Below are 19,750 nucleotides of genomic sequence, written 5' to 3'. Positions count from 1 at the left end.
CTCTAGCCAAAGGAATGGAAAAATTAATGGATACGATGGAAAACATTGAAAGGAAGCCTCACTAGGACAACCAACAGGCACCTCCAGTGAGAAATACAAACTTTAGAAAGAATCAAAACCAAAATACTGGAAAAGATGGGCTTGATCAGAATATTAGACCTCATTTCCAAGAGAACTATGTTGAAACTTCCCATCCAGAAGACCCTGAGGAAGACACCCAAATTAACTTAATGGGATTAGAGATGATAAGGAATTACACATGCTTCAATAGTTCCAGACACAAACTGGAGAATCATTCGACTACAAGCAAGGGTATGATTCTACTATCTTCGAAGTGCATAAAAAGTACAATTTGAGGAGCGAAAAGAACATTGATGCTCCAGACCAAAACAACAAAACAGTACCAAATCAGCCTAAGAAAATTAAAGCAGCTCTAGTTACAAAAAATCTCTAAACCCTTTCTAGATCCAATCAGAATCCTCCCAGTCCCACCATTGAATATGTAACTAATGGCCAATCTTCCAATAAGAAACCTTCCACTTTAGTTCCCTCCAAGGAAACAGTGGAACAACCTCCATAGATTGTATTAGAAAATCCACTAAAAAAGACTCCAAACACTGAAAAAGAAGAACAAACTACTCCAAACCCTGTTGTTAAAATTCCAAATCTTCAAATGGAGAAATCCCCTTTGCCTCTCAATTTGGGAGCAGAGGTGGCCAAACTGAAAATCTCAGTTGCTTTAATAGAAATGATTAAACATGAAACCTACAAATCTCAAATAAGAAAATCTTTAAATTTCGTTGAGAATGAAGACTATGTGAACTTATTTGATGATCAGCCTGAGTTAATTTTCAGTCCTAATGTTAATGTAAAACTAGTGGAAGGAGGGATACCACCCTTCTATGTTAGCCTTAATATTCACGATAAAATCCTACATAATGCTATGCTGGACTCTCAGGCTTCACACAATCTAATGCCTAAATCTGTTATGGGGAAGCTTAACTTGGATATCACTAGAACTTACAGGGACCTGTTTTCATTTGATTCAAGCCAAGTTAAGTGCCTAGGAGTTATAAAAGACTTGTGTGTTTCCCTAGTGCAGTACCCTACTAAGACCATTCTTATGGCCATAGTTGTTGATGATATACCACCTAAATATGGCATGTTGTTGTCTAGATTATGGGGTGCTAAACTCCAAGGGTCTCTGCAACTTGACATGTCTTATTCTACCATATCAGTCTTTGGACATCCTAAAAAACTGTATAGAGAGACTGTGATGAAGTATGTAGTGAGTAGCCAGGAGAGGCCTCAAAACTTTCCTATATATTCAATGCATTCTGACATCGATTCTTTCATTCTTTATAATGTTGAAACAAATCAAGAAAATACTTCAAACTGCATTATTTTAGAACCAAAATAAATTGCAGTAGCAAAATAAAATCAAATTGTCCAAATTCAAGAACTTTTAGATAATAAAGATGACCTAGACACCTTAATCAAAGAAGATTTTTGCTCCCCCAGATAGTAAGATTTATGAACATGAAATTCTATTGCATCTTGAATTCGATGGGTTAGTGAACAAACTCGGTGCAGGAGCAGGAGTATGGATTTACAACTTAGAAAATGATCATTCAGAGGGTCATGCCTACAAATTGAACTTCAAATGTACTAACAACATGGCCGAGTATGAAGCACTTCTTTTAGGTCTTAAATTGGTCAAAAATTTAGGAGCCATAAGAGTCTCTATCATGGGAGATTTTGAGTTGGTTATAAAATAGATCAACGTTGTATATATGACTAGAGATCCTAGGCTAGATTTTTATAGAGGAACAATTGTAGAAATATTAAATACTTTTTTTAGAAACCAAGCTTGCAATGATCCCAAGAAAACACAATATGTAATGTCATAGTCTAGCTATGTTTTCCAGTACATTCAAGTTACCTTTTCAACCTAACCACCAATATAATGCTGAGGTTACGCATAGACCTGTTATCCCTGACAACTTAAAGAACTGGAAAGTATTCAATAACGATTAGCAAATAAACAATTTTCTAACTTTAGATGAAGAATTTGTAAATAGCAACATAGATACTGACATAACATTAGATCTTGATTACACTGATAAAATAGAAATTAACAAATTAGAAGATGAAAAGATAGATATATTCCATCCCACAAAGTTTACAAAATTAGACATTCAAAACCTAAAGAAAATTGAAATTGATGAGGCATCTCACGAAAACTATGAAATCATCAATCTTAAAGATAATTTTTTTGCCCAAAGGATTAACTCCTTTAGAGGACTTGTTTGATTCAAACGATGTCCCTAGAAAGCCAAAAATGGAGCCCTTAAAATCTGACATAGAGGAGTGCAACATAGGCTCAGAGGAAGATCCTAAATTGATAAAACTGTCAAAGTCTTTACCTCCTCATGAAAAATTGAAATACATAGAATTGCTAAAGGAATTCCAAGATGTTTTTGCTTGGAGTTATGAGGACCCTAAGTCATATGACACCAGCATAATACAAAACATCATCCCTTTAAAAGAAAACCAGAAACCTTTCAGACAGAAGCTTAGAAGTATTAATCCCATTCTATTTCGTTCTATTGAAAAGGAAATCAAAAGAATGTATGAAGCCAAGATCATCACACCAATTAGATTCTCTGATTGGGTTTCCAATTTAGTACTCTGATTGGGTTTCCAATTTAGTACCGACCAAAAAGAAAATTGGTGAAATTAGACTATGTGTTGACCTTAGGAATATCAATAAAGTTTCACTCAAATATAACTATCATCTTCCCAAAATGGATCATATATTACAGAGGATAGTAGATTCAATTAGAATCTCACTGATAGATGGGTTCTCAGGTTATAGCCAAATTTTAGTCCACCTAGATGACCAGGCAAAGACTACTTTGACCACTCCTTGGGGCACTTTCATGTATGTGAAGATGCCTTTCGGGTTAAAGAATTCAAGGGCAACCTTTCAACAAGTAATGGACATAGCCTTTGCTAAGGAAATCCATCACTTCCTTGTGATATACCTAGATGATATCACTATATTCTCTAAATCATATCTGTAATGCCTGGATCATCTAAGGCAGGTCTTCACTAAGTGTAGAAAATATGGAATTTCTCTGAATCCTAAAAAGTCATTGTTTGGATTGGAAGAAGGAAAACTGTTAGGTTACATAATCTCTAAATATGGTATCCAGATAGATCCTGCAAGGATTGTATCCATTTTACAAATACCACATCCAAGGAGCATCAGAGAACTACAAGCCATTTTAGGTAAAATAAAATTTCTGAGAAGATTTATCTCTAACTTAGATGAACTAATTAGATTATTAAATAACATGTTAAAGAAATATTCGACTATTAAATGGACACTTGAGGCTAAAAGGTCTTTCGAAGAAATCAAGCTAGCCTTAACACAGACACCAGTCCTAATCAATCCAATGTTTGATAGGGATTTCATCATATTCTCTTTCACTTCAGAACACACAATTGCTGCAGTCTTACTGCAGAAGAATGATCAGGGTTTTGAACAACCTATAGCTTTCTTTAGCAAAGCCCTGAGAGATGCACCTTTAAAGTACAATATAATGGAAAAACAAGCTTTTGCTTTAGTCAAAGCCATCAAAGATTTCAGAGTTTACATCCTATATTCACATGTAATAGCTTATGTTACCAATGTTGTAGTCAAAGACATCCTATAAATGGATAGCTACTATATTATAATATGATTTAGAAATTAAACCTACAAAATTGATCAAAGGCCAAGATTTAGTCAAGTTAATGTATAAATCGAACTGTCAGGTCCTAGACATAAATTTCATTGCAGAATTGGATAATGAAGAGGAGATGGCGACTCCATAGATCATCCAGGCCTTTACTGACTCACCATGGTATGTTGATCTTATATACGTTCTACAAAATCTACAATCTCCCCCTGAACTATCCAGGACTAAAAGTAGGTTCTTAAAAATGAAATATTTGAAGCTTTGCATAATTGACAATGCTTTATTTTGGAAAAATCATGAAGGCATCCTTCTTAACTGTATGTTAAAAGAAGAATCTGACAAAATATTACAAGAGTTTCATGCAGGTGACTGTGGAGGACACCTTTACTCAAAAACCATAGCTGAAAAGATCTTAAGAGCTGGCTTTTACTGGCCCACTTTGTTTTCTAATGTAAAGAAATTTGTAACCTCATGTCACAAATGTCAATTTTTTTAAGGAAAAATAAAACTATTACCAATACCCTTAAAACCCATATCTACTAAAGCACCATTTCAATAGTGAGGTCTTGACTTCATTGGTGAAATCCATCCCCTTTCCTCTACCCAAAATAGATGGATCTTGACTGCTACAAATTATTTTACAAAATGGATAGAATCCATACCCTCAAGACAGGCCACTAATACTCTCATAATAGGTTTTCTTGAGGCGAACATTGTGTCTAGATTTGGTTGACCCACTAAAATCATCACTGAAAATGCAGTATCTTTCAAATATAAGAGAATGATTGATTTTTGTAACAAATATCATATAACCCTCGGTCATTCCACGACCTACTATCCCCAAGGAAATGGACTAGCAGAGTCTTCCAACAAGAGCTTAGTGAATATCATCAAAAAATTGTTGGAAGATAACAAGAAAGCATGGAATAAAAAGCTAGTAAATGCCTTATGGGATGATAGGTTGACCACAAAGAAATCCATTGGTACCAGCTCTTATCAGTTAGTCTGTGGAATGGAGGTTGTTTTCCCATTTTCCTTGGGAACACTAGTGATGAAATTACTCCAAGAAGTGCAGGTTGATCCAAATGATTTTCAAAGGAGGATCAACAAGACAATTCACTTACAACAGACTAGGGAAGATGTCTATATCAGGTCCCAAATAATGCAGGAAAGGATCAAGAAAGATTTTGACAAAAGGACTAAGGAAGAAGACTTTTACCTAGGAGATAAAGCTTTGAAATGGGACTCAAGAAGGGAGGATAAAGGTAAACATGGGAAGTTTGACTTTCTATGGAAAGGCCCTTACATCATTAATGCTTTCAGGGGTAACAATGCTTTTCTCCTCAAAGAATTGGATTGTACAAAAGTAGAGGGAGGACCAGTTAATGGTTGAATGCTTAAGCACTACATACATCCTAGTCACTGATTTCACTAATCAAGTCTACATGTTTTATTCTTCAACAGGTTTAGTGTTGATTGGATGGTAATTTTTGGAGTTGAAGCCCGAAAATAAGGCCCTAAGCTTCAAAAGTTTCACTGTCATAAATAGTAATAATGCGGGTCAATAAAAGGGGAAAGTTGCAGAGGAAGATCAAAATAATTCAGAAGGCCATTTATCTACTAGTTCTTGACATTTCACCAAGAAATGCCATCCCCAAGTGGAGCCACTATTAGGTTCCTATACCAATAGGGGTCATAATGTTTTAATGGCTAAGATCAAATCTGTAATATGTACATACCTTTGCTTTCTGCAAATGTTTTCCATATACAAAAAATCAAACAAAAATAAAAAAAAATTAAAAAATGTAAAGAGGGTATGTCCTAAAAGAAAAATCAAAGGACAAAAAGAATAAAAAGGTCAAAAAGATGAAAAAATGAACCCCAAGAAAAAATACCATGAAAGTGTGCAAGTCAAAATGCCACTCCTTGTTACTTTTGACGCAGAATAAAGATTGTGTGTAGCTTGTTACCTTTGCCAGAATCCATGAATAGTTAAAATGTTTAAACTTAACTATTACATGTTTTCAATTTTATGCCTAGAGATAGAGAATAAAATTTGACCAAACTATTTAATCTTGGCAGATAGTTCGATTAGGTAGAGTAAATAAAAGGAGCTCAACTATTTAATCTGAGCCCTTGGATGTAATAAGGTTAGACTTAGATAGATTACTATTGTAAAAGAAAATAAAATGTTTTTGATAACGGTTTGTGAGCTTAGGTGCACCCTAATAAAGAGAAGTAAAAATGGTAGGATGAGTAGGTGGGTAAGTAGAAAGATGGTTGCAGAATTGTGATGATTGTTAGATAAGAGCATATTATTCACCTTCATCACCAAAGTTCTAAGTATGGATGAAAATTGAGCATGTATCAAAGTTCACAAAGTCAATTGATTAACCTCCCTCACTCATTACATTTTCCACTTAACTAATTTCCAAGAAAAGTCTTAAAGTACCTAAAATCTTAAGTTAAAAGGGCTCAGAGCATTTCACTGACTTCTGGAGGGACTGGACCCTCAATCGAATGACATAAAGGTCCTAAGTACTAAGAGTCCCCTCATGAACATTCATCCCCTTCAAATTCACTCATATTCACTCAAATCTCTTTTCCTAAGGAAAACATCATCTTCCTAAGGAAAAGTTCCCCTAATAAACCCATTTCTCTAAGGTTAAAACCTTAGAAAAAGTGATCACCCCCCCATGAAAAAATCCCTTTTCTTCAAAAAACCCACAAAACACTTCGAGCCTAAGTATAATGTGTTATGAAAATAACAAATAAATGAATGCATTACACTTTAGCATTGTTTCATTTTTAAACCCTTCCCCTATAATTATATAACATAAACCCTTATATTAATATTCGGCCCTGAAAGTTTGAAAAGTAAACTTTATAACACCCTTATCCAATAAAAGAAATTAATTAACCGATCTGTGGTTAATTAATAATCAAACCTGCCAATGCAATGACCTGCAATGCCCTAATCACACCATAATACCTGATTAACTTAATATCGCTACTTTTAAAACTCTGTCGGGCCCCTTCATTAAAACTCGTGACAATACCCCACCTCGATCACCGTGTGATCTGCCCCCTTTTGATCCGACGGTTGAAGATCATATCGGGTAGCCTTCGAAGGTCGAACTTTACCTGCCCAATATGGGTGGTTTCACTTTTGGCCTCACCACTACGTGGATCAAACCCACTTACCACCTCCCACTAGATGAAAAAAACGTCCCGTCTCCCGCTAAACTCCAATTGTGCCTCTCCCCTATATATTCGCCAACTAGTTGACTTTACCAATAAAACTAAAAAACTTATTTTTTTTTGTTTTATCATGAAAAACATGCTCAGACCTCCATGCCAGCTACAAAGTACGTGCAACTATCAACCCACGTCCAACCACGAACCTGCTGAAGTTGCTAAAACTTCCATTCCACCTTTCATTCAACTACATCTCCTACAACTATGCACAATCATCCATCGACCCATTCAGGTCAAAAACAAGTTATTTGTTCAAATATATCAAGAAACCTTGTGTCTTTCCAAAAACTGTTACTCAATTGCTTTAAGTTATCAAGTAATTAAGTAAAAGTATTTCCCAACAACCCCAAAACTACTTTTAATTGAACCAAATTGCCCCCAATTTGACCGAAAATCCTTTCCCCCAATTCTTGAATCCACAAGAACCAAGAATGGCTGCTCCAATTGCAATGAATGTCCGGCCAATTACCACTCCCCACATGGATTTAGACCATCTCCCTTTAGCAGAAAAATATTTTCAAATAAAGGACACCAATGTTGAGGAATCCCCATTGAAGTTGTACTATAGGTACAAAGACTAGTACTTAAACCACGTAGACAAGATAGGTTTTTGGGAATCAAATTTGCCCAAGTACCAATTCCCTAGAGTCCATATCTTTCCTGAAAATGTCCACTATTGCCATATGAACTACAGTCCCAGCTTAAGAGCAGTGATGTCCCCTGACCACACTGTACTCTTCACCATCATTGCTAAATCCATCAATGAGATGTTGCAGTTGCAACCAGGGAAAAACCTAACCCCCATTTCTATTGGAGACCTTCTCTATAGATTCCCTAAAATTACCCCTCCTAGACTTGCTCAATTATTCCAAACCTTCATTGTGGAAGAGAAACACATACCAAAGGACCCTCCCCCATACATGTGGACCATTTTTTCCAAAATTAGCCAAGACATTATATCTATGATATCTAGTGTTTTAGGCTACACTACCAATGAGTATGTTGATGAAATAATTATTGCCTTCATGTCCATTTTCACTCCTAGACAACCCCCTACCATCATGTTTGATTATGCCACATTCATTGTAGATAAAATTCATGATCAATTCATGAGAATGGACAATGAAAGAGTATTTAAGTACTCTTTAGTTTTGTATTGCCTTTTCCTATACTATCAGGCTAACAAATTCCCATTCACTTTGCAAAAGCTTGATACCAGACGCAACTCTAGATCAGTACTCTTCTGGACCCCATTGATCCACCAATATGATTCTCCATATACTTACACAGACTTCATAGACCCTTTTGTTCATCCAGTGGCAACCATGTTGTTAGGAACTCCCCCCCAAGGATCAATGTAGATATCAGGAGAGTCCTACCGATGTCTAAACAACACAAAGTGGTAGATTGGTACTTGTACCAAAATCACACTGAAATCATAATATATGGATGTGATTTAACACCCTACAAATTACCAAGATACCTCCCAATGAGGTTATGTTAAAATGGGAAACTAGGGCCAAAATTCACGTGGGTCATCTTATTTATGGCAGCTGATATTTTTATTGGATCCCTCTCATTGAGAGGTGTAGGATTGATCTAAAGATAATTCGATTCCGATAAGTATTTATGAAGATATGAATTTATTTGTGTTATAAATCAAATCGTTAAGTCGACTAGAATCTTGAGTAGGCTCAGGAACCCAATAGTCATGTCTATTCATCATCTACGTTTTAGTATAAATAAAAGAGGACTTGAAGACATTTAACACTTACATCTCTTGTGATATCTCTCCACTTGTTTGGGTTTTGTGGACAGAGAGATCTAGAGGAGAATACGCTGTTCTAGAGGCTGATCTATCCATACCCTATCTGCAGTCAAAGAAGGCATAGCCGCAGTCTAATAGGAGCCCAAGTTCCCTATCTGTTATAGACATTTTTGTGCCTTACAACTCTAAGCATGAAATGTCCATAATCCAAGGGATCCAAAGTCCCTAAAAGTTTTGTTCCTACCCCTAGAGGAACAAGGTCAACCAATTACAGCTTCTCCCAGAAGTTCTCCACCAGAAACTACTCAGAATCAATCAAATCAGGATCATTTCAGCTGCTCCACTAGCTACCTGCATTGCATAGCACCCCAGTACACTAGCTAGGTGCATTGCAACGCACCTAAATGCACTACCAGGGTGCGCTGAGCGAGAAATGCCAAATGGCAATGTCATTCCACGAGGTGGACAGACAATGGAAGCTTCCAGAATCTTCCTCAATGACGCTTGCCTCACTGAGTTCGACCAAGGATGAGTAAGAGGCTCTCAGCCTCCAAGTGGAAGCAAGAACTGACAGAGAAAAGCCACAAGTCAAAACATAAGCTGACTCATCCTCTCTGCTTACATCTATATATGGATCCCTCATCCCAGAGATCCGGAGGCTGGAATTTTGGACTTTGCAGAGAATTGTTGTTGGTTTTGAGATTGAGATTAGTGCATTGGGTGATTTATGCTTTGTTGGAGGTGAGGAAGGGATTCCTTTGCTGGGAGGTAGATGCTGGATCGGGACTCACTTGGTTGTATCTCCTCCTGGATCTTCTTATTATATCAATAAAACTATTTGAGTTTCTCCTACATGCTTGTGTATCAATGATGTTTTGTTATATTTGCATGTTTAGCTTAAATCTGATCCTAAGCTATTTATGAATGTAAATCTATGTCTTTGTGTAGTTTTCCTCTCCTATGATCTTGCAAGAACTTGGTGAAGCTGAGTAAGTAAGGGAGCAGGTAACTGGAAGCTGTTGAAGAGGAGAGTGATTGGATCAACAAACTAGCGCAAGGCACAGGTTAGTTCATCCTTCCTCTTCGTTTACATTTCATAAAGAAGAATACGAAAGTAGTTTTCCTTGTTTGTTGCTAAGGCACTGTCACACCTTAGAGTGGGATAGGGGCATTCTGAGTAGATACTTTTCCCAACAACAAAATGGCGACTCCACTGGGGATCGTGTCTAGTTATTTTGTTTGTGTTTCTCTTGTTGTTTGTTTCATAAACACAAAAGTAGCTATCGAACTGCATTTGCCATTATCAAATGCAAAGTAGACACCTGCTACTTCAATCCACTCACTGGATTTGTTAATGATTTGAACAGCTGATCCACAAATGCTCTAATTGCCCTTTGTGATAGCTCTTAGTCCTCCTTTAAATCATCCCTCTGATTGTACCTTACTGATTCCTTTTACTCGGCCAAAATCCATAGATTAAACTGCAAACCGTGACCCAGAACCCGGATAGAAGTCTCATTTCTGCCCCAGCGCAGGCTCTGTGAAGAGGTTCTGCATTTCAACGCAGGTCCCGAGAGGGCTACCTGTGCTGCAATTCAGTTTCTCTGTGCAACAGGTGCGCTGATCAGCCTTTTGCCCTGTGCAGCTAAGGTTCTTTGCTTCATTTTGTCCAGTTTTATCTCTGATTTTTGCAGCCTGTTATCAGTGTGTGTACCTGTCTGAAAACACCTTTTATTTGCCTTAATTCCGCCTCCTTTGTACAAAAATACTGTAGATGTTCTTTGTGTGTTTGTTACATCATTTACAGTTTTCCATTGAAAAGTAAAATAGTCATACTGTCGCCCTTAGATTTAGATCTATCGTAAGTGTCGATTTTGATCTTAGGAGAAAGTTTCTTTGCTGTTGACAGTTGATTATACTTTTTACTTTTACCTTTGGTTTGAATTTGTCTCTTTCTAGTGTCGAAACGAGTGTTTATTTCAAAATCATAAAGTGTCGTAATCTTCTCTACCTTTTTGATTTCGAAAAGAAGCTTGTTTATGTTTTTCACTTGAAAGCAAATTCAGATTTGTACATCAACTTTCTTTTTAGGCATCAATATTAAGAAAGTGAAAACAAATACATGCATATGTGCATTTGCATATTGATAGTTTGCATGGTTTGATTTAGGAAAAGTGCATTTACAGTGTGCTCTTTGCTCTTTGAGAAAATATTGTGTCTTTCTTTTCCCCTTGTAGCTAGGATTTTTATTTTTGAAAAGAGATAAAAGCTTGCTTATCATCTTAAGATTGCATTTAGGAATTATATCTACATCTCGTGGTGATCCAAAAAGGCAAACTTCTAAGAAAGATCAACTTAAAATAAATTGAATGAATCTAACAACGCATTGGAACTTAACGCACAACATAGAGGTCTAGGCTAGAGACGTGTTCCGGCGTCGTAAAGCCTGGTAACTGTTGTCCTCACTGATGGTTGCGTGATTCCTCCACTGTGAGACGATAAGTTCCAGTACGGATTGTGCTCCCACGTACCGTCGAGTATATATTGGGAGACCCCTATAGTCTTAAAACCTTTTATCCATAGGAAGCCGTGTCGGCCGCCCTACTGATCGCAATGCACCGAACACATCATTCAGGAAGATTGACTGCCGTACCGTAAAATGTATTCTGCAGTTTTGTGATTGGTTTGGCACACCCTCTACCTAGATCTCCAGAGCAGTCCCTTTCATTCCTTTCTAGAGTCCTTAACGGAAAAGGTCCATCTGAGCACTTTTCACTTCGGGCTCATTAAAAATCAAAGGAGACTAGAGTCATCTTTTGTTTTTTCTCGACTCTTTAAAATTGAAAAAACAAGTTGTGTCCAAGCGTCGTAAAATTTATTTTAAACGGAATATTCATACCCTTTTCCTACGTTGATCTTAAGTTTAGAAAATGGAGTCTACCAACCAAGGAATTCCCCTTGGTGGAAATCCTAGTCCCTTCTCCTCTTAGGGAGATGTTGGTGCACCCCATATGTCCACATTGTCGCTTCGAAGACTGACAATTGGCTTGCTAGTCTGGCTCTTCTCAACCAATGTCGTTCAGAACACCACTATTCCTGAACAATCGAATCAACAGTTAGACCAGTCCAGAGTTACCCACCAACCTTCTACTTCCTCTAATTCTTCCTCTTCGCTTGATGGGGCTGGCAAAGCCAAAAGTACAGTTCCTAAGGAGAAGAAGGAAAATAAGAAGAAAGAGAAGAAGAAGAAGGAGCCAAAAGCGAATGGGGGAAAACGAGTGTCGCCTAACGGAAATCCACACACTGCACTGACCAGGCCTAAATCGCCATGTGTCATTTGCAAGGGAGACCACTTTCACAGAGATTTCCCTTGCATCCCTCGGATACTAAGGGACTGGTCTCCCCGTTTGCACAATCTGGTGTCGTCAACCTCCGATGGCCATGTTGAAAGCACACTGTCAACTAGCGAAAGTGAAGTCCCAGGACAAAAAGGGAGAGCTAGATCTCCCTATAAACTGTGCGAAGGCGATCACGCCATCCACCGTTGTCCCTTCTTAGACGAAGCTAAAAGAGTTTTGGACGATCGTCCGGTTTCACCGTTACGACTTCCTCTTGGATGTAAAAAACTCTTGTCAAGTCCTTCGTTAGTTGAGAATCCAGCTAGCCCGCTCAAGTGGTCAGCTGAAGTGCCTATCATTGAAGATGAACCGGCTGAATCCATACCCGATGAAAGTCAAAAGGTCGAGGCGGCAGTTGACCCGGTCTTGCCTTCAAAGGTTTTATCTTCGAATGACATAGTCACTGGAGAGAACAAAGATGACACTGTCCAAATTCTCTTCATCAAAACAGACTCCGACGAACACGGGGGCAACCTACCCATTCCTTTACCGCAGGAAGGAAGTTCGTCAGAGCCGTACCCGACCGTCTGCTCGGTCCCACCTCCAAGAAACCTAGTTGTCTCCTTCGACTAGAATCAACTAGGCAGACCCCATTTACCAGCAAGCATACCATTCAGAATTATCGTCCAAATATATAGAATGGTCATGGCTGGTACCATCATAGATGAGGGGGCTTCTGTGAGTATCCTTTCCTCTACTGCTTGGAAAGCACTTGGTTCGCCATCGCTTTTGCCTTAGATGAGAAATCTGACAGGCTTTGATAAAGGAACCAGTCGACCTTTAGGGATCCTCACCAATGTGCCCATAACACTGAAAGGGAAGACCGTTCAAATGAACGTAATGGTCATTCAAGGAACCTTGGATTATAACCTACTCCTTGGACGAGACTATATTTATTGCATGGGAGCCATCATCTCCTCACTATTTAGAGTAATGTGTTTTCCGCACGAAGGAAGAATGGTCAAGCTCGTGGACTAGCTTTCATTTCCCGGATCACGCATCACAAATATTCATATACCATCCCTAAATGGTCTCTTCACGCAAGAAATGTCTCAACCCACGGTCCGTCCTCTCGATGAGCGCGAGTAATTCAGAGGGATATGACTGGAACCCAGGGGGCATGCGTCCTGGTCTGCTTCGGCAGGAAAACTTCGGGTATAGGGTAGGTTTCCGTGGGAGAATATGACTAGTCTGTACCACGTCCGTCAGTGGAAGAGGGGTTATTCTAGAATAAGATTCTCTTGTCAAAGTTATGTGTGTGGCGCTCGTTGTCACTCACCTTTGTTTATCTTGGTAGACATCACCGAGGAAGTGTTTCATTTGTAACGCGAATGAGATAATCTTTGGTAACCTGAAAGAGGTAGGTCTTTCCCGATAGAACAAATGTTTTGTCTGCAAATTGAGGGGTAACCTTGAAATCGTATTTTATACCTGGGGGCATGCAAACCTTTTGGAGTGCAAGCAAGGGGCGGCTATTTATTTTTTTAAATTTTTAGGTCCTCCCTTTAAACCTGTAGGCTAACCCTTTAAACTTGTAGGATTAGTCGTCACCTAACTTGCATAAAGAAAGGATGCAGGGCAAAGCTTTGGAAGACGCAAGCTCCATAGAAAATGGCATCTTATATGAGACATTCTTATCATATGACTGGATTAATCGAGCAGTTTTAGCACATAGTTCATGCTCGTTAAAAAATAAACATAAGACCGAGCAAGTGTTTCAATCCGCGTTTAAGCTCGTTAAAAAATGAACTATCCTCCGGTAAATAACCACCGTGAATGTAACATTATCAGCCATTAAAGCCTTGGTCGTGTTTGCACCATCACCTCCACTTTTCCATTGGCCGATCATTCACCTCCATTTGATTGTTTACCCATTTTGAGGAACAGCTGCGAAGAGTGATTTCACTAGCCATCCTTGTGACACTGCCGTGCTTGGAAAATTCCAACCCTTACCTGGAATCAGTTGCTACCCATCTTATCACTCGTTCCTCAAAAGATGAGTCTTCTTTAATCTCTTTTCATCTGACTCGTAAAATATGAAAATATTGCCGAGTTTTGGCCTTCCATCTCGTTAAAGCGACCGGAAGTGCTATCCCTCCTCTAGATTTTAATCTTTTTGGACCTGAGTGATTATTGCACAAAAAGATCGAGCGCTTGTTTTGTTCGGCTCGTTAAAACTATCGAAAATTCATCCCTTCTGTATTGTTTTATACTTTTTCGGACTTAAGGGATTAGATGACGAAAAAGGAATTTCGGAGTTATCTTTACGTACCTTTTCAGAATCTCTAAAAATGAAAAGGACCGAGTTATCTTTGTCGTTAAACTCGTTAAAAACATTAATAGCAACAAACTTGTCTTTAGACGAGAACGAGTTTCACTATCGCTAGGCTCGTTAAAACATAGCGATGGGTTTGCCCGAAGGGAAAATTATAGAACAAGCATATGTTATCCTCCTCAAGCTTGACAAAAATAAAGAGGTACTGGTCAGCAATGACTCGGGAAAAATTGGGAAGGAACTCAAAGAATCTTTATTGGTAGCAAGTCGCTCTTGAACATGACACTTCCACTCCGTGCCTGAGTCGGGTTGGGTTGTTTCATTCAGCGGTCACATCACCATGGTCTCGCCATACCATCCACATTTGGGGTAAATGCTACCGATCCATCACACAAGTGTCGTCGACATGTTCAAGAGAAGTCATCTAGAGAAGTCACCCATGTCCCATCCACTACCATACATTATACTTCATTCTTTCATGACCGCCACCCTGAATCATATATCATCAGATCGTTTTCACCTCTATCAAAATCATTTGCTCCGTTCCATGTCATTGACGTGGGATTCATTAAGGCCCTCCTTTGACGGATCGCTTCTTGTCGACATCAGTTCATTATCCAAGAAGTTGATCTAGGAACACCCCATTCAGTACTTTGAAGCATGCATTCCTCAATGGCAAGTTTCTCACTTCCGGCGACAGGTATACATCAATGACCTTCGACCGAAAGATTTTGCGTGGTGTTCGACGCGAAGTCCTTTATTCACACCACGTGAATTGTACTGCAGTACCTTGAGGGTCATCATCCTTATTGGTGATTCCTCTCGCGCTTGTTAACAGTTTACATCATTGACTGGTAATCAAGCGATGTCTTTCCATGTTCGACTTCAAAACATTTTTCACATGGATCGACTTGTACTTCGAGTGAAGATCGGACGAGATTGAAGACCCCAGATCTAGTTTCATCCATCCGGGCTGCGATATATATTCAGGAAAAATAAAGACATTGACATGTACAGCATTGCAGCACAGATAATCATCCTACCAAAAGGATGATGACTTCATCAAAATCATCAGTCTACCATCAGACGATTGTCTGTCCTGTGTACATAAAAATGAATTTATAAAGCTGAGCATGGGAATGCCCGCCTTAGCTAGATCATGAAAACAGTATGAAAATAATGTATTGTATTTTATCTTATTACAGGTCTCCTCCCAGCATTGAAAGAACTTCGGATCCTCCTAATAAAGCATTTCACCCGATAAACGGCCTCATACTTTAGGGGGCAACTGTTATAGACATTTTTGTGCCTTACAGCTCTAAGCATGAAATGTCCATAATCCAAGCAATCCAAAGTCCCTAAAAGTGTTGTTCCTACCCGTAGAGGAACAAGGTCAACAATTTACAGCTTCTCCCAGAAGTTCTCCACCAGAAACTACTCAGAATCAGTCAAATCAGGATCATTTCAGCTGCTCCACTAGCTACCTGCGTTGCATAGCACCCCAGTACACTAGCTAGGTGTGTTGCAACACACCTAAATGCACTACCAGGGTGTGCTGAGTGAGAAATTCCAAATGGCAGTGTCATTCCGCGAGGTGGATAGACAATGGAAGCTTCCAGAATCTTCCTCAACGACACTTGCCTCACTGAGTTCGACCAAGGATGAGTAAGAGGCTCTCAGCCTCCAAGTGGAAGCAAGAACTGACAGAGAGAAGCCACAATTCAAAACATAAGCTGACTCATCCTCTCTGCTTACATCTATATATGGATCCCTCATCCTAGAGATCCGGAGGCTAGAATTTTGGACTTTGCAGAGAATTGCTGTTGGTTTTGAGATTGAGATTAGTGCATTGGGTGATTTATGCTTTGTTGGAGGTGAGGAAGGGATTCCTTTGCTGGGAGGTAGATGCTGGATCGGGACTCACTTGGTTGTATCTCCTCCTGGATCTTCTTATTATATCAATAAAACTATTTGAGTTTCTCCTACATGCTTGTGTATCAATGATGTTTTGTTATATTTGCATGTTTAGCTTAAATCTGATCCTAAGCTATTTATGAATGTAAATCTATGTCTTTGTGTAGTTTTCCTCTTCTATGATCTTGCAGGAACTTGGTGAAGCTGAGCAAGTAAGGGAGCAGGTAACTGGAAGCTGTCGAAGAGGAGAGCGATTGGATCAACAAACTAGCGCAAGACACAGGTTAGTTCATCCTTCCCCTTTGTTTACATTTCATAAAGAAGAATACGAAAGTAGTTTTCCTTGTTTGTTGCTAAGGCACTGTCACACCTTAGAGTGGGATAGGGGCGTTCTGAGTAGATACTTTTCCCAACAACACTATCCATAGGTCAATCAATCGTCCTAATCTACGCAGTCAAGGAGGCTTCTATAATGCAGTGAGGGGAGGCTTGAACGGTGTCAAAGAAAACCCTAAAAGAGACCTAGCCATAGTCCTAAAGGGTTATCTAAGCCGTAGTTGGAAAGGCCTGAACTAGCAGTATGTGAAGGCCTAAATCTGCAGTTCTAAAGAGCCCTTATACGCTGTCCAAAGAGGCCCTTATACGTTGTACTAAGGTTCCCAAAATCTGCATTCTATTGAGCCCTAATTCACACTAGAGATTGATCCTATTACACAGGAACTTGACTCTCATACGTAGCTATAGGAGGATACATAATCCACTTGTCAAAGTCAATCCTAATAGCCATCATAAGAAAACTTAGCTGCAATCCTGAAGGGGGTCTAATATGAAACCTAACTACAGTCATGAAGCTGCTGTTATGATGAATGATAAATCCATATTGCTATAGATGACAGCGTGGACTGTGTTGGGCATGTTCAAGCTGTTCTTGATCTTAGTTTGCTGACAGAAGTCTGGCTACTTAAGAGCTGATTGAGGAGACCTAAATCTCAATCCATTACTGGGCTAGGCCATAGGCCATAGCCAGCGTTTGGGGGCCCTTTTTAATAGCTGCCTTTAGAAGGAAAGCAAAACTATAAGGCAGTGTTTCATTGGAGGATTGTATGAAGGCTAGCCACAATAAACAGGTGAACTATGAGGTATGTTTGTGCCCTAAGCAATGACTAGGCCTGCCATGAAATGCACCAGTCCTTGCTACATACCAGATTAGTAGCCTTAGCATGATCAGTGAAGCAACAAAGGAAGAAGAGTCTTATGGAAGGAAAGCTCCCATAATCTGGGTAATTGATTAAGTTGTTCATCTGCTGCATATCTTCAGTCCTTGGTATTGGATCTGCAAATTCATTGTGTCATCTTCATGGTGAATATATCTGATGTCTAATCTCCTATTTGGAAAGTCAAGTATTGAATTCAAATCATTGTACTCTATCGCTTTCTCTCTGCCGAACTTTGAATAACATAAAAGAAGAATTGATCAAGGGTTTCCCCACATTGGTGTTTGTCCCTGGCTAGCACCACATCTTGTGTCCTCTGTATTTGCTTGTCTTCTGTGATTTGTATTTATGTTCTATCTGCAGTTTAGTTTAATGTTGATGTGATTGTTAATCTAGAAGAGATATTGAGCTAACTGTGAAAATTGAAATAAATTTCTCTAGCATAGAACATACCTAAAATTAACATGGTATCAGAGCTCAAGTGAAGACAATTCCTAAGAAAGAGTGAAAGAGCAATCACCAAAGATAGTTGGGAAAGGACAAAAGGCTTAGTGGATTCCTCATCCCTCCTCAAATCACTGAGGGTGAATTCGAAGTAGAGAATATTATCAGAATGGCACAGCGGAAGTTTCTAATGACCTACCTAAGGATGACTTCATTGGGAAGTTCGGATCTAAGGGTTCAAGGAAAGGCAGATGCCTTGGTTGCAATAAATTCAGCCATTATGTGAAGGAGTGTCTGAATGGCAGAGACACATCTCTTGATTCCAGGGACATCTTCAATGATCAAAGGAATGACAGGTAATGCAAGTCATCAAGGAAATGGTCAACTCTTCAAAGAAAGCAAGGAACCCTAGGTATGAAGAATCAAATGTTGTTTTTGATAAGATAAAGAAGCGTTATCTTGTATTGGCCCTCTCCTTCAAATTCTTTAGGAATCTGGCTTATTGATTGTAGTGCTTCAAGGCACTTCATTGGATAGATGGGTGAACTCTCTAATTTGGTAGAGATGGAAACAATCGTGGGATTATACCTCGAGCCGATGCCACCTATCCTGGAAAGGGTGTAGGGAATGTTATCCCTCAATTAAATGAGGGTAACTCAATTCATTTACAAAATCTATTTTATGTACCTGATCGCATGAAGAACGTGGTGTCCATTTTAGCAAATGGAAGTCAAAGGTTTCAAGGCAGCACTCATCAATGGAAAGGTACGTGTTTGAAAATAGAATTTTCAAAGATTTTTTTGAGTTCAGGGTTGTATCAAGTTACAGGAAGTCCACTGGGGACCATGTCCCTTGACACATAGCACTAAAGGTTTGTGAATCACATGGTGATAGGGATGCCTGAATTCAAAAAGAGCATGAAAGTACATGTTTGAAATGTACCAAAAGAAGGGGACCATTCCCCTCATATAGCAGGTCCACAAGTTTGGAACAACCCGAGGAGTTTGAGATTCATGATCGGGAATATCATGTATACAAGTGGAAGAAAGCCCTCTATGGCTTGAAGCAAAACTCCCCGGGCATAGTGTGAGAGGATTGATAGCTATCAAATGAAGCTGAGATTCACTGGGAGTAAAACCAATCCAAACCATTACCCGAAGGCTGTGGATGATAGACCTCTCATACCAGCACCTTATGAGGTCGACCTATTTCTAACAGGTGCAGACCCTCTCATTTGCAGAAGTAAGAGGGAGCTGGATTCCGAATGTGGAATGATAGACTACAAGCCTGTGACTACCTCAAGGATATTAATTCTTAGAAGTTATATGGTAGTGATGTCAAACTAGATTTGGGAAATGCCTCTGAGTTTCATAAACTCATTCACATTGATGTTCTTGGTGAACTTCCATATAGACATATGTTTTGTAGTTAGCATGGTGAGATCATATTTGGTTGAGCCTCACTGGATTGGTGCCAAGAATCTTCTGAGATATCTTCGAGGCACAATCTCTCATGGATTGAGATACACTACCGAAAATATGAAACTGCATGATTATTCGAGTGTTGAGTGGGCAAGCAGTGTGGAGGAACACTAGAGAACTTCTTAGTGCTAGTTCTCTTTGGATTATACTTCGATATCATGGATGAGCAGGAAGAAGAAGTCGGTCGTTATAACTACTAGTATGATCTCGTATGAAGCTGCTTGGTTGAGGAAGCTCTTCAGTGAGTTGTTT

This window comes from Pinus tabuliformis, chromosome Q (genome assembly GCF_031772625.1).
Source record: "Pinus tabuliformis cultivar Carrire ecotype Pingquan chromosome Q, CPIR1, whole genome shotgun sequence".
Taxonomy (NCBI): Eukaryota; Viridiplantae; Streptophyta; class Pinopsida; order Pinales; family Pinaceae; genus Pinus; species Pinus tabuliformis.
The sequence above is the reverse complement of the archived record's forward strand: the minus strand, read 5'-3'. Positions refer to the sequence as shown.